At 32.7% G+C, this 16,905-nt stretch overlaps 1 pseudogene across 1 annotated transcript; it reads left to right on the forward strand.

Moving 5' to 3' along the window:
- The first annotated feature begins 12,339 nt into the window (after positions 1-12,339).
- LOC143551574 (multicopper oxidase LPR1-like) lies at positions 12,340-16,418 on the forward strand (annotated as a pseudogene). Its single transcript, XR_013138528.1, has 3 exons — positions 12,340-12,686; positions 14,702-16,150; positions 16,242-16,418. The product of XR_013138528.1 is annotated as a multicopper oxidase LPR1-like (transcript).
- Positions 16,419-16,905: the final 487 nt, after the last annotated feature.

The raw sequence follows: 16,905 nt of genomic DNA on the forward strand, positions 1-16,905 counted from the left end.
TCGTGTTTCGTTTATCATTTATTATTTAAGGTCTTTAGTCAAGTATTTTGTATTTATAGTGTTTTAACTCTTTTGGTGTCTTGCTTGTTAAGCTTTAATTCTTTCTATCATTTCATGCGAAGTTTATGTTCGTTTTGATCGTCAACGGTTACATGATTAGTTCACTTAGAGTTTTAATTTGTTTTCATGTAGTTGGTGGCTTGAGAGTCAAGGAAAAGAAGTTCTAGAAAGTTCATATTGTTTCTTTGAGTTCAAGGGAGAGATCTAGCATGATTCAGCAATAAATAAACAAAATAATAAAAAGAATTCCGAAATCCTCCTCCAAGGCAGGCCGCGCCGCGCGAACGGGGGAGGCCAAGCCCGTCGCACAGCGCCTAGGGACTCCTGATCAGCCAAAATTTGTTAAACCAAGGCCCAGCTCGTTTAATATAAAAAGGATTATAAACCTAAACGAATAACAACTTATAGCAGCCGATTTTGAGAGAGAAAAGAAGGTTTTGAAGGAGTTTTGAAGCTAGGAACCAAGGAGGATCGAGAAGGCTTTCAAGGAGGTGTTCAAGGATCAATTAACAAGGGTTTTATCGCTCTAACTTTGATTCCTTGTTCATTATCATGTCTTTCCTCTTTGTTTTCAATACTTGTTTAGGATTATTTTTATTAATGGTTATAGGCTAGACTTCATGTCTACATAGGTTTGATGAACTTGTGTTGATTTGATTCTTGCTTTGGACAATTAATTTGATTATGGTTTCGTTATTTTAATAGTAAAAGACTTGATTTTGCTTTCATGATGCATATGAATGTTTATTATCTTGGTTGATTATTAACTATTGCTTCACATAGATCTTATATCTCTTGATTGTGTTCTTTTAGGGTTTATGTTTAATCATTACTTGGTGTTTTGATTATTATGGTTGAATAGACCTATTAGAAGCTAGTTGATAGTTGGTTAGGGTTTTAAATGTACTGCTAAATTCCAATAGCTGTAAGGTGAGGAGTTGTTCATGTATCTTGGTCAATCGCATGCTAGATAGATTAGTGACAATATTCTTGCTTATTGTGTTGATCCTTGTTCATGATGTCGTGTTTAGCTTATCAAGTTATCTAGGGTTTAGTGTTTCGTAAGATTGCTTGCTTTAGATACTATTAATTAACCCTAATTGATAACTGTGAGGAAATCAATATAACTGATTGCTTAATAATCTAATATTCATTCTTTAGGATTTTACTTGATGCGATTGAGGGTCCTTTAGGGTTTGTTAGATGAATATATTTAGAAATCAGTTTCCATATCATATTATTTGTCCATTGCTTGATGATTGTTGATACATGGGATTCTTACCTAGGTAGATTCCTTCTCTGATTGGTTTCGATCTTATGATAAATTGCTTTTTTTTTCTAGTTTACTTGTTTATTTTCTTTCTTAGTTTAATCTTAGTTTAAAAACCCCTTTAAACATTAATAATAAATAGTCGTGTCGTAAGTCGAGTCTAATTAATTAATTAACGTAATTTACAGAGTCCTGTAGGTTCGATATTCCGGACTTACTTAGCTTTAGTATAATTTGACCGGTTCACTTGACGGTGTTTTGTGTAGTTGAGTCTTAAGTCTAGTTTTTATTACTTGTTTAGTTTAGTTAATATTTAATTGACTGTTTCCAGCACATGAAGACCCTTATAATATCTGTGAGTTTATAGGCGGAAGGTTCTTTAAGTAGTATGGATAGTTATGTATGTAAAGCAAGGTATGAATAACGTACACACCTTCGGGCTCGTGTGCAAGTATGAGAACAGATTGTATGTTGTATGATTAACTAGAACTCACTCAGTGTAGCTGACTTTTAGTATGCACGCAAGTGAGTAGAATGAGGAAGATCGCTTGAGGGGAGGCACATGGTATGGACTTGAAGAAGCTGGAATCTCAAGGAATGTTATGTTATTTTAAAGACAATGTTTTATGTTAAATAATTTGGAATGCTCGTTAAGACAAGAAATATGGTTATGTAATGAAATGGTTTGAATGTTTTTAATATTCCGCGAATGTTTTTATTAACTCTGATATTTAGAACTGTGTTTATGAGTAAATCCAACGTTAAAGTGAGGCACCGGTAACGGGGGCTTACATTTTGAAATTGAGAACTTTGAGAACCATTTAGAAAAAAAAACCCTTTACAAAATATTTAAAAAAATTATGAAACAAAGTTCTCAATCAAGATTGGGATCGTGTGAGAACTATCTTAAATTGAGAACTTTGAGAACACGTTTTAAAAAAAAAACTCTTTTTAAGAAAAATAAAAAAATTATAAAACAAAACAAAATGCGAAAATAAAATAAAGTAAAAAAACAAAAAAATGTATCTTTCATCTCGATTTCATTAAAAAAGATTGGTTTAGCAAAATTATACGTATATGTATAATATTAATTTTTTAATTTTATAATGTTATGCTTTATACACATATGTACAATTAAGATAGATAATAATGTACATTATGTAAATAGATTAAATAAAGATATAAATTGTAACACCCCGCCCGCGCTAGGGCTGACGTGTCACATTTACAGTAGGTCAGAATTCAATGCACCATTTTCATAAATGATGAAACATCACATTTTCAAAATAAATATAAAAATTATTCAATTCTTCTTTTTATAAAACTCATCCTTAAGTTTTTCCCCTTGAGCCCTCGATCAGATCCTTCCAAAAAACCCTGTTACCTAACGTACATATAAAAGAAATATGCACGCCAAAATAAAATTACTCAGTGGGACAACAACTATAAAATAATAATGCAATGTCCTATTTAATAGTTATCAATCAATATATATACACATTCAATAATTCACATTCACTTGGTCAATTTGTCACATTCATTTGGTCAAATAAACACATTCACTTGGTCACTTGGTCACATACACTTTTTCAGCGCATCACCTTTCGGTGTGTCGCAATCACTTTTTCAGCGCGTCACCTTTTGGTGCGTCGCAATCAATTGTTCAATGCGTCAATAATTCAATATGTCTTTATATATAACTATTTATATATACAACAAATACACTATGATCACATAAGCCATTTAAATAACGAATTAAAATTCCCTATTACGAAGTAATGGAAACCAAATCCGTACACATAAGTTGTTAAGAGGTCCGAGCCTCGAACTTACTCGGTCCGCTTGACTGCCTATCACAACTTTAGAAAAGTCTAGTTGTGAGGTTGTCACAATGTAGCAGAAAAACGAAAGGCATAGAGTTTCAGAAAGAAGCTAAATGGGTTAAATGCATCTTGTATACATGAGGCAATATTGTATTTATAAAATAAGGAATCAATATTCAATGGTGATTAATCTTTTGCTTAAATGTGACGAAAATCCTGTCAAATTAAATGTACGAAAAAGAAACGAAGGTTTTGATGGCAATAAACCTTTGAACAATAATATACTACAAATTCTCATTCCAAACATAAGGATTTAATATGTTTATTGATCGTTGACTAATATACTAAATATAAATAGATTTGATTCTCAAATTAAAACTAATAATGATTTTTTTCTTAAAGCCAATTTCCAAACATTTAAAAAAACGTAGAACACACAATAATATACATTTTTTTTAAATTATATTCTTCATAACCTATAAACAAAATAACCTCTTTATTTTAGATAAATAAAATAAATGCACCAATTACATTTAAATAATTTTTGATTGAATTTATTATTAACGATATGATATAATGACTAATATATACATTAAATTTAGGGTTTTGAAAATTGGGGTATTACAATTATTACCCCCTTAAAAAAATTCGTCCCCGAAATTGTACAATACGGTCAATAAAACGGTATATATGAAACTTCATATAAGAAACGAACAATGGATCGATCGATGCTCTGCCCATTACCCCCACAGGTTTTATTTTTATAAAAATCGACAGAAATCGAGCCTAAGCTTTGATACCATAATTGTAACACCCCGTCCGCGCTAGGGCTGACGTGTCACATTTACAGTAGGTCAGAATTCAATGCACCATTTTCATTAATGATAAAACATTACATTTTCAAAATAAATACAAAAATTGTATACAAAACATCATTCAATTATTCTTTTTATAAAACTCATCCTTAAGTTTGAGCCCTCGATCAGATCCTTCCAAAAAACCCTGTTACCTGACGTACATATAAAAGAAATATGCACGCCTGAATAAAATTACTCAGTGTGACAACAACTATAAAATAATAATGAAATGTCCTATTTAATAGCTATCAATCAATATATATATATACACATTCAATAATTCACATTCACTTGATCACATTCACCTGGTTAATTTGTCACATTCACTTGGTCAAATAAACACATTCACTCGGTCACTTGGTCACATACACTTTTTCAACGCATCATCTTTCTGTGTGTCGCAATCACTTTTTCAGCACGTCACCTTTTGGTGCGTCGCAATCAATTGTTCAATGCGTCAATAATTCAATATGTCTTTATATATAACTATTTATATATACAACAAATACACTATGATCACATAAGCAATTTAAATAACGAATTAATATTCCCTATTATGAAGTAATGGAAACCAAATCTGTACACATAAGTTGTTAAGAGGTCCGAACCTGAGTGACGAGTAACGCCGAAATAATAAATCATTGAGCGGGAAGTAAAGAATACGGAACTTGGTGAACCGTGGATATTAAAACGACACTTGAACTTACTCGGTCCGCTTGACTGTCTATCACAACTTTAGAAAAGTCTAGTTGCGAGGTTGTCACAATGTAGCAGAAAAACGAAAGGCATAGAGTTTCAGAAAGAAGCTAAATTAAATGCATCTTGTATACATGAGACAATATTGTATTTATAAAATAAGGAATCAATATTCAATGGTGATTAATCTTTTGCTTGAATGGAGACGAAAATCCCGGCAAATTAAATGTACGAAAAAGAAAGTAAGGTTTTGATGGAAATAAACCTTTGAACAATAATATACTACAAATTCCCATTCCAAACATAAGGATTTAATATGTTTATTGATCGTTGACGAATATACTAAATACAAATAGATTTGATTCTCAAATTAAAACTAATAATGATTTTTTTCTTAAAACCAATTTCCAAACATTTAAAAAAACGTAGAACACACAATAATATACATTTTTTTTAAATTATATTCTTCATAACCTATAAACAAAATAACCTCTTTATTTTAGATAAATGAAATAAATGCACCAATTACATTTAAATATTTTTTATTGAATTATTGACGATTTAATGACTAATATATACATTAATTTTAAAGTTTTGAAAATTAGGGTATTACAATTACTACCCCCTTAAAAAACTTTCGTCCTCGAAATTGTACAATACGGTCAACTTCATATAAGAAACGAACAATGGATCGATCGATGCTCTGCCCATTACCCCCACAGGTTTTATTTTAAAAAAAATCGACAGAAACCGAGCCTAAGCTTTGATACCATAATTGTAACACCCCACCCGTGCTAGGGCCGACGTGTCACATTTACAGTAGGTCAGAATTCAATGCACCATTTTCATTAATGATAAAACATTACATTTTCAAAATAAATACAAAAATCGTATACAAAACATCATTCAATTCCTCTTTTTATAAAACTCATCCTTAAGTTTTTCCCCTTGAGCCCTCGATCAGATCCTTCCAAAAAACCCTGTTACCTGACGTACATATAAAAGAAATATGCACGCCTGAGTAAATTACTCAGTGGAACAATAACTATAAAATAATAATGCAATGTCCTATTTAATAACTATCAATCAATATATATATACAATCAATAATTCACATTCACTTGGTCAATTTGTCACATTCACTTGGTCAAATAAACACATTCACTTGGTCACTTGGTCACATACACTTTTTCAGCGCATCACCTTTCGGTGTGTCGCAATCACTTTTTCAGCGCGTCACCTTTTGGTGCGTCGCAATCAGTTGTTTAATGCTTCAATAATTCAATATGTCTTTATATATAACTATTTATATGTACAACAAATACACTATGATCACATAAGCAATTTAAATAACAAATTAAAATTCCCTATTACGAAGTAATGGAAACCAAATCCGTACACATAAGTTGTTAAAGAGGTCCGAACATGAGTGACGAGTAACGGCGAAATAATAAATCATTGAGCGGGAAGTAAAGGATGCGGGACTTGGTGAACCCTGGATATTAAAACGACACTCGAACTTACTCGGTCCGCTTGACTGCCTATCACAACTTTAGAAAAGTCTAGTTGCGAGGTTGTCACAATGTAGCAAAAAAACGAAAGGCATGGAGTTTCAGAAAGAAGCTAAATGGGTTGAATTGTGACATCTGCCCCGATCCGACCCGACCCAAGTACCCGTTTCTCTGACCCGATCTCTTTCTTTTATGATTTAATATTTATACTTATATTTTACTTTTAATAATAATATATATTTTCCTTCCCGCCTCTTTCTCTCTTTTTCTTTCCGCCGTCCCGTCCCTCTTCTCTCTTTCCGCCTTCTTTTCCCTCTTGTCGCCGTCCCGTCCTTACGCCTTGTTTCCCTCTTTTTCTTCTAACTCTTTGCTTGTCCTATGTTCCTTCCCGCCTAAGGTTGTCTGCGCAGCTCCACGCGCCAGACCCCTTACAAGAAAGCCTGCGTGAAGACCACCTGTTACTGCGATACGCGAGACGAACTGTCCCCGCAGCGCGCTAAGGATTTTAGTTCTTCCCGCGGCGCGCTATGGATACTGTTCTTCCCGCGACGCGCTAAGGAATATAGTTCTTCTCGCGACGCGCTTAGAATTGAAGTTCTTCCCGCGGCGCGCTTAGAAATATAATTCTTCCCGCGACGCGTTAAGGTTGGTTCTGTCTGCCTTCGCGCTCGCGCACTTTTGCCTTCGCGCTCGATGCCTTCTCACGTTTAACCCTTTGAGTTTTCTTCTGTTTAATCTAGCCGTTTGCTTTTGTGTTGTCTTATCTTTTGTGCTGTTGACCTAATCTGCTTTATGTCTGAAAAGTTACTTTCGGCGCAGCATGCGCACCAACCCCATTGGTTGACAGAAAAAGTGACTGACATTATCTTTGGAGATCTGCTTTTCCATGCTTGACCAGTACCTTTATCTGACCCGCCCATGCCTGTTTACTGTTCCCTGTCAGCTTTATCTTGCCCCCTGCAGCTGCCATATCTTTTGATATCTTTTGCTTTTGGAATCTTTTACTTTTTGAGATCTTTTCCCCTTTTTCTAGGGATTGTGTTCCCTAGGGTTTCCCTATAAATAATAGTATTATTTTTCCTAACACTACACACACAAACACTTAATTTAACCTCCTCCTTGCTCTCTCTGCCGCCTTCCTCTCTGCCTCCGTCTTCCTTTCTATTCTGCCCTGCTTTCCGGTAATATATATATTATATATAATAATTTACTTATTAATTATGCTAACTTATAATCAAGACTTAAATCAATTCATTAAAACAATAATCTTATTTATAGGTTAACTTGTGCTTGTTTAAAGTTGGTTCTTGCTTTATCTTACGCCGCATCGTTTATCAAGTGAGTAATCTCGTACCTAATCCCTTTTTGCTTTTAATGTTTTGGGATGTTCATGTGTTCATACAAACTTAGAGTCTTAAACTGTTTATGAACTTTAGTCGCGCAGTATCCCATGTGTTGAGGACGTAGACTTGGCTGTTTATTTGTATGTGTGGATCATTAACCGTCTTGTCGGTCTATTCCGCAGTTCTCATGGTACCATTAGATGAACACGGGAGAACTATCGTTTATGATTTTCTCTTTTGTTTACACATGCACAGTTTGTCTTGTTTGTGAGCTCAATTGTGAGCACTGGCAGTCTATGAATCTTAGAGTTGGTCCCGATCAGATTACACCCTTGTTGAAAACCAGACATACACATGTTGCGCGCAGATTTATTGTTATCTATGTATTGTATTAAACTTGATTTCTCACCAACACGCAAGTGTTTGACGTTTATTTTAACACATGTTCAGGTTTGCTGTAGCTGTTCTGAAGCTTGTGGACACGTAGGACGTTTTTTACTTTTGGACCTAGATTAAAATGTATCAAGACAAGTTATTGCTGTTCGAATATTATGATTTATAATATATTGATTTATGATGATTTATGTTATCTTGTATTTACTCTGCGCGTGCGCGAATGAATGTATTTATTAAATATTGACACCCAATAGTGTCACGAGTAATGAAACAATATGTGGCGCCCCGATGTATAATCCGCCTTTGGTCGGGGTGTTACATGAATGCATCTTTTATACATTAGGCAATATTTGTAAGGCCCCGATCCTGGTGTCGTACATTGGACGTTTGATTTACTCATAAACACAGTTTTAAAGATCAGAGTTAATTAAAACTTTCGCGGAATAATATAAAAGTCAACCATTCATTACAAATATTCGTAACTTGACTTTGTAAAACATAACTAAAACATAGTATCAAACATCATGACAAATCTTCATATGCCAGCCTCTTCAATCTTGCCATGTGTCCCACTCAAACCAGCTGTCTGAGCTAGGGTGACCCCTAAGCTCATATTAGGTTCGGCTTATACCCGATTCCACCCGGATTCTGTGACTTTAACAGTTTAACGGTGTCGGCTCGTCGTTTCGTGACCACATCTAATGGGTTTAAGCTCATACACTATCATATTATCATTACCTTGGATCGGGATCGGTTTTCTATCTTGATTCGGCTAGAGAAAAGGAGAGAAACTAGAGAGAGAGCTTAAGTGTGTGTTTTGGTGGTGTATGGAATATATGTGAAATGAATGATAAATTGGTGATTTAAGGTTATATAATTATGGATCATGGGCTTAAGCCCATGGTCCTTCCTTATTTCCTTCATAACCCAAGTACATAACCCATATCCATTTAGCCCAACACTAGCCCGACTCATAATAACTCGTATTTTCATTTATTAACCGAACTAGAAAAACGCGATGTTACAATATTGTGTTTATAAAAGAAGGAATCAATATTCAATGGTGATTAATCTTTTGCTTAAATGGAGACGAAAATCCCGGCAAATTAAATGTATGAAAAAGAAACGAAGGTTTTGATGACAATAAACCTTTGAACAATAATATACTACAAATTCTCATTCCAAACATAAGGATTTAATATGTTTATTGATCGTTGACTAATATACTAAATATTAATCGATTTGATTCTCAAATTAAAACTAATAATGATTTTTTTCTTAAAACCAATTTCCAAACATTTAAAAAAACGTAGAACACACAATAATATACATATTTTTTTAAATTATATTCTTCATAACCTATAAACAAAATAACCTCTTTATTTTAGATAAATGAAATAAATGTACCAATTACATTTAAATATTTTTTATTGAATTTATTATTGACGATTCAATGACTAATATATACATTAATTTTAAAGTTTTGAAAATTGGGGTATTACATAAATATATAAGAGTGTCTTTATTTTTATAAGAGAAAATTATTGTTTGCGTCACTATAGTTTTAGGGCGGAGACACAATTAGTCACTGAATTTTTTTTTTTAAACTGGTTGAGTCCATGTGGTTTCAGAAACGAACAATTTGAGTCCCTAAAAATGTGGAATTACTAGTTTATCCTTTTTTATGATCCATATGAGTCATTGTGGTTAACTGATTGCTTAATTTTAGTCCATATTTAAAAATTTCTTCCAAGTTAAAGAAATAACCACCAAACTTTAACCAATCAAGTCGTAAATCAACCAACAAAACCATAATCAACCAAGAATAAATGAAATGACCTTTTTTAACAAAAAAAAAAACTAAACTTTTTTTAACAGGAATAAACGAACCGAGTTATTTTTTTAACAAAAATATGAATCGAACTAGTTTTAACAAAAATAAAAAGAACCGAACTATTTTTAAGATAAATAAACGAACCAGACTACTTTTTTAATAAAAATAAACGACCGAACTACCTTTTTAACAAAAATAAACGAACCAAGCTACTTTTTACTAAACCAAACGAACATAACTACTTTAAAATAAGTAGTGAACTCCACCTTAGTGCAATCTACGGCGATATATGTTAGAAATAAGTTCGGTAGCTTATTTTTGTTTAAAAAAAGTTTGGTTCATTTATTTTTGGTAAAAAATTTAGTTCGATTCATTTTGTTTTGTTAAAAATAAGTTTGGTTCGTATATATATATATATATATATATATATATATATTATTTCGATACGTTTGTTTTTGTTAAAGCATATTGTTTAGTTCGTTTAGTTTAGTAAAAAAAATAGTTAGTTTTTTTATTTGTATTAAAAAAAGTATTTCAGTATTTTATTTTTGTTAAAAAAGTATTTCCGTTAGTTTATTTTTGTTAAAAAAAACTAGTTCAGTTAGTTAATTTTTGTTTAAAAAATTGCTCGCGATTTGTTTATTTTCGTTAAACAATAAGTTTGATCCATTTTTTTGTTAAAAAATGGCCCGATTCGCTTATTTTGTTAAACGAAATGAACTACTTGTTAAAATAGTGATTCGTTTAGTGTGTTAAAAAATAGTTTGGTTCATTTATTTTTGTTATAAAAATAGTTTCGTTCATTAACTTTTGTTGAAAAGGTAGTTCGTTTTTTTATTTTTGTTAAAAAATTAGTTTAGTTCATTTATTTTTGTTATAAGGGACCAATTACGAATAGTTTAAGGACTCAAAGTGACAATGTGTGTGTGTGTGTGTGTGTGTATAAGTGAAATGTCAAATCTACCTCTAAAGCTAACAATGTTAATTAACAGCAAGGACTCAAATGGTTCGTTTCTAAAACCATGGGGACTCAACTAGTTTAAATTTTTTTTGAGGGACTCCTTGTGCCTTCGATCTAAAACCACATAGACGCAAACGGTAATTTTGTCTTTTTATAATGTCTTTTCCTTATATCATTATAAACTTTCCAAAATGAAGATTCCCTAGAAAATCTCAAAATAGAAATAGTGTTACTCCTTCCTTGCAAAATTACAATAGTGTATGGATATTCGAAACCGTTTCAAAAGTATATGGAATAAAGCTAGCTAAAAACTTCAAAATGAAGTATAAAGTAATTAGTACCAACCAACAAAAAAAGAAAAAATGTTATCAGATTTACAATGAATCAAACAAAATATTATAAAACCTTAAATAGTTAAATACTTAAATGCCATTTGGGTTATAGTTTGATGGTATTTATGGTAAGAGGCAAAACTTATTAACTGAAAATTTATGTTAAAATCGGTTAGGCTAAAAGTACTCTCTTTTTTATTTGTTATACCTCCTCTCTGAAATTTTAATTTTATTAAATTTTTATTTAATATAAGACTTTTTATACCACTATTTCTATGTTAATATATTAAATATCACATAGCATCAAATATTACTTTTTCATAAACTTTATGTAGTTTATTATATAAATACACTATTTTTTTTAATTTACATTGTGGAATTAATACAGAATTTGTATCAATGTAAACTATCTTTAAAAACTATTTAAAAAGAAACCCTCTAAATATAAAACAATTATAGAAAAAACTTATTTTTAAAAATAAATCTTTTTATTTTAAATAAGAAATGCTTGTTTGTTACTTTAAAAATAAAAGTCATTTTAAATAATGTAAACAAATCTAAAAAAAGTTTAAAAAATACATTAATAAAAGATATAAAAATTACAAAAAAAAACCACAAAAGTTTGAATCATATTAATGTAAATCTCGAGGAACTGGATACATTTAATAAAAATGAAGGCAAGGGGCTTACGTTTACCTTCAAACCTAGATAGCATGTTTTAATAAAAAAAGATATTTGTTTAGCTGTTTAAAAAAACTATAAAGTCCCAACTTGTGGTCTAATGGTATTGTTCTCTGATGGCTAGTGGAGACCCAAGTTTTATCCTTACTTGTGTAACTTTTGGTGGATTATGGTAACGGAGATTTTGAATTAAGCCTTGCGAGGTTGTCAATTATAATCTCCAGCCCGCCCGGTTTTTGTCTCCCGTGTGTTATGTAAGAGAGTTTCGCTCTTGTGGTGGCACTGTCAAGTGGCAAATGACCGTATGATTTCCATGAGGAACGCCCAAGCCAAACGTTAAATCCAACATAGACCCAGTTAAGACAATAGTCTGGCTATAATGGAACAACGACACTCTACAAAATTGAGTAGTGTTACAGTCTAACATACAAGAAAGTTATCGTTTAAGAAATACTTTAAAATGTTAAATAAATACTTTTATGTAAATAGAAAAGTTAGTGTATTATATTTATGCTACAACTAATAATTACTTTATTACACATTACACACACCACCCAGTCATTATCCCAGTCACACACAATATATATGAATCTAATTCCATTCATTATTGCACACAAAACCTTCATTTCCTCTCTCTCTTTTTCTTTTGTACACACACACACATACTTGGTGTGTTAATGTACATGCAGGAAGAATACAGAGAAGGGTAGAACTGGAATTAACAATGATTTATACTCTGATTCTGGTTCATATTTTGGGACTAATTGTGGTTGTTTATGGTGACGGTGAGGTCGTTAGTCCATCGCAGTTGGACGTGTTTGTGGATGAATTACCAGATATGCCCCGCATCAAAGGCTATGATGTTGTTCATGGTGTTACTGTTCCCAAGGCTCTCAAGATCACCATGTTTCAAAAGTACTGGGTATGTCTTACTTTTATTTTACTATTGTTATTATTATTATTATTATTATTATTATTATTATGGTTCTTTGATTGTTTGTACATGTAGCTTCATTGTTTGTACTAGATTTTAGTCTAAGGAACTCAAAAGTCTGCTACATACATCTTTCTAAGATGCATATTTTAAAAGTTTATTTTTCTTTTCCAACAACCTATTCAAGCTAAACCTATATTATAAATAAAAACATATTGATTTTCTTCGATTTTTAGAGTCTAAAATTAAACCACTAATATTTACGTGAGAATAGATTAAAACTCTTAACCACCTTGGCAGCTTTGATTGTTGATATTTTTTATAATAAGTGTCTTCTGTATGTTTCAGATAGTTTTTATTTTGATAAATGCAACTTTTACATAGTTTATTCCAATGTCACTTGTTTGTCCTGTCTCAGTATTGTTGATTTTCATTTACAAAGTCATTTATTGTGTTTATCAATTTGCCTGAAAATAAATAGTTGTACAACGTTTTAATGCAATTGTTAAGTTTATACATAGTGGCGGGCTCAGAGTTTTTTTCTATGTGCGGTGATATAGGGGTTTAACACTAATTTTAAGAGAGGCAATTGAGATTTTCACATACGAATAACACTAAAAAAACAACTGATGTCCTCGTTCTTTATAAGGCGGGTGTGCCCGTGCATCTATGTAGAATACTCGAGTAAGCCATAAAATTCATAAAGATAATCGGGTCAATATACACAATAAGCGTGTTTACTAGTTTGATACTGTATGATATATACGATATTAAGCCAAAGTCATTATCATTAATGCTAATTAAAGCTGATATTTGATATGAAGAAGTTGTAATGTGGAAAATTGACGATCTTAGATTAAATGCTCGCTTTATTTTTGGTCGAGATACAATACAACTCATGGATATCTCAAGACTTGGACAATTTCCGTTTACTAGGCTAGGTCCCACTTTTGTCCTTTCATGCTCCTTTTCAGACTGAAGTGTGTATTGCGATTCTTTTTTATTCATTACCAAACAAACACGTACATCCATTCCTTATTTATAAGTTTTTGTAATTTTTTTTACATGAATAATTTGAACTTATATTATTAATTGGTTTAAAATTTTATATTAATACAGTTGGGAATATTATGTCCTGATATAAATGAAATTTATATAAACTTAAAAAATCCATGAATATATATATGATGAAAAGAAATCAAGACATTTTATACACTGATTGGTTGAAACAACTTTAAACAAATGCACATATGCTATTTTTAAAAGTGATGTGATAGTCTTTGTCACTTTTTCTCATTTAAAAAAAAAAAATCGTTACCAACAAAAATTATATCTAGCGTACGTAATGGTATCTTAGTATTTTTTTTTAAATGGTTCCCCTCTACTGAGGTCGAATGTTCAAGTGTGGTTTAGATTGTGGAGTAGAATTATGAGTAGACAAATGTGTGTGTGAGCTGTTATTCTAAAAAATATATGATATTTAACTAGAATATTTAATGGTGACTAAATATAGAATATAATAATTTAATGTTTTAGTGAGATTGCTATCCAAATATTTAAGTTACTTTTAAAATCAACTTTAATGCATTTATTAATATTGAATAATTTAGTTGTACAAAGTGTAAATTGAGTATGGGACTAATTGTTATTAATGGTTTGTGATTTTATTGTTATGGTTAAAAATAAACGTTATTGCATTTATTAATACTTTCTTAATTGTTAATGTTAATTTAATTGTTCAATGAGTAAATTGAAAAGTGGGTCTTGACCACCTTTTTCCTCTTCTTTTTTCTCACTCACTCTCAAGTACCATTCACAACAAAGAGGGCAAAAAAGTTGTCACATCATAACTATTTTCGTATTTTAATAACAAATATCCAAATAAATAAACTATAGTTTAAATATAAAATTTAATGAACCTTTGATTTTAAATTGATGTTTTTTTTATATATATTTACAATTAAATAAACTAACTTTGAATGTTTTATAAACCGTATTTACAGAAATTTCACAAGGATCTTCCACCCACAAAGGTATTCGCATACGGTAAATCGAAGCGAACCGCAACCATTCCCGGTCCTACAATCGAAGCTGTCCACGGTGTCAGCACCCACGTGAGGTGGCAAAATCGCCTCCCTTCGAAACACATCCTCCCGTGGGACCACACCATCCCAACAGCCATCCCCCGTAACAACAAAGGTGTACCATAAGTGGTACACCTTCACGGGGGAATTGACGAACCAGAAAGCGATGGAAACTCACACGCATGGTTCACCGCTAGATTCGAAGAAGTTGGGCCCCACTGGACCAAAAAAACATATCACTACCACAACCAACAACAACCCGGAAACTTATATTATCATGACCACGCCATGGGGTTAACTAGAGTCAACCTTCTGGCAGGCTTGCTTGGGTCCTATATTATCCGTGACCCCAATGTGGAAGCCCCGCTGGGGCTTCCATGTGGGGACGAATTTGATAGGCCCTTGGTGGTATTTGATCGTAGTTTTCGAACAAATGGGTCCATCTACATGGACCCCATCGGAAACAACCCAGAGATACACCCGCAGTGGCAACCAGAGTATTTCGGTGACGTTATTGTCGTTAACGGCAAAGCGTGGCCGTACATGAACGTTCGCCGCAGAAAATACCGGTTTCGTATCATTAATGCCAGTAACGCCTGGTTTTTTAAATTCTTTTTCGGCAACGGTCTACGGTTTTTCCACGTGGGATCTGACTCCGTCTATAATGAAGAGTCGGTATTGGTGAAGGAGATACTTGTGGGCCCATCTGAAATAGCTGACGTGGTCGTTGACTTTTCAAAGTCAACGACAAATTTAGCTATTTTACACAATGGTGCGGCGTACCCTTACCCCGGTGGAGATCCGGTCAACGAGAGTAATGGTAAAGCCATGAAGTTCATCATCAGCCGCCACCGTGAGTTTGACTCGTCGCGGGTCCCGCAAAAGTTGTTAAAATACTCGACACCGAGTTTATCAGAAGTGTTGAAAACTCGTTACATTGCTATGTATGAATACACGAGTCCAGCCGATGAGCCGATTCATTTGTATATAAACGGGAAGTCGTATGAGGAACCGGTTACCGAGAAACCCAAGGTGGGGTCCACGGAGATTTGGAATGTGATTAATCTAAGGGAGGATAATCACCCTTTGCATATTCATCTTGGGCTCTTTAAAGTTTTGGATCAAACAAATATAGATGAGTTTAGAGACTGTATGAATAAATATAATAATGCTGAAAAATGCCAAATTGAAAAATATGCTCGTGGTGCAAAGTTGAGTGTGGAACCGTATGAGAAAGGATGGAAGAATGTGTATAAGATGCAACCCGGATACGTCACGAAGATTATCGTGAAGTTCGCTTATATACATACAAACGCATCATACCCCTTTGATGCAACCGCGGAGCCGGGATATGTATACCATTGTCATGTAAGTGTGTCAATTAGATGATGGTAATTGGTTTTGTTTCATGTTATTTTGTTATTTATTGAATCTTTTTTTTTTTTTTTTGCTGTTGCAGATTTTGGATCATGAAGATAATGTGATGATGAGGCCCTTAAAAATGGTGAAATGAATGAACAAAATAGTTTGGGGTTTTAAAGAAGGTTATGTTGTGTTTTAGTTTTACAAATGTGGGCGACATAATCATAATAAGCAAAATATAATGTTGATAACTAAAGAGTTGCGTGTATTACTTGTAACATATGATTTATGTTATGATCTAGTCAAGTACGCTAGATTAATTATAAACATGCATTCAAACTTTTCTAAACACGTTCAAGATTAATCATAGACGAATGCCAAAAAAAATTTTGAAAGAATTGTGCGATTTGGTCTAATGTGGCCTTATTGTTCTGATTTGGGTTTGATGTGAGCCGACTAGGCCCAACTATCGTTTAATGGGACTGATTATCTAAAAATTCATTTGCCTCAGGGCATCTATTGATTAATTCCTGTCTAGGCCCGATTTTAACAACGTTACACATGCATATATTTTATAAAAATGTTACACGGTCCAACATGAAATGTGATATTGACCAAACCCACACCGTGTCCTATGTAGGCTTTGACCCTGCCCGAACCCGACCATTATATATTTGGCCCGATTCAGTTAATTTAGTTAAGTCCCAAGTTAAGGTGCACAAAAAACCCGAACTCGGAACCAGACCCGAAACAAAAACCTG

The sequence above is a fragment of the Bidens hawaiensis genome, unplaced genomic scaffold (assembly GCF_021521415.1).
Source record: "Bidens hawaiensis isolate Kalapana, Puna unplaced genomic scaffold, B.hawaiensis_p1.1 tig00016462_1, whole genome shotgun sequence".
Lineage (NCBI taxonomy): Eukaryota > Viridiplantae > Streptophyta > Magnoliopsida > Asterales > Asteraceae > Bidens > Bidens hawaiensis.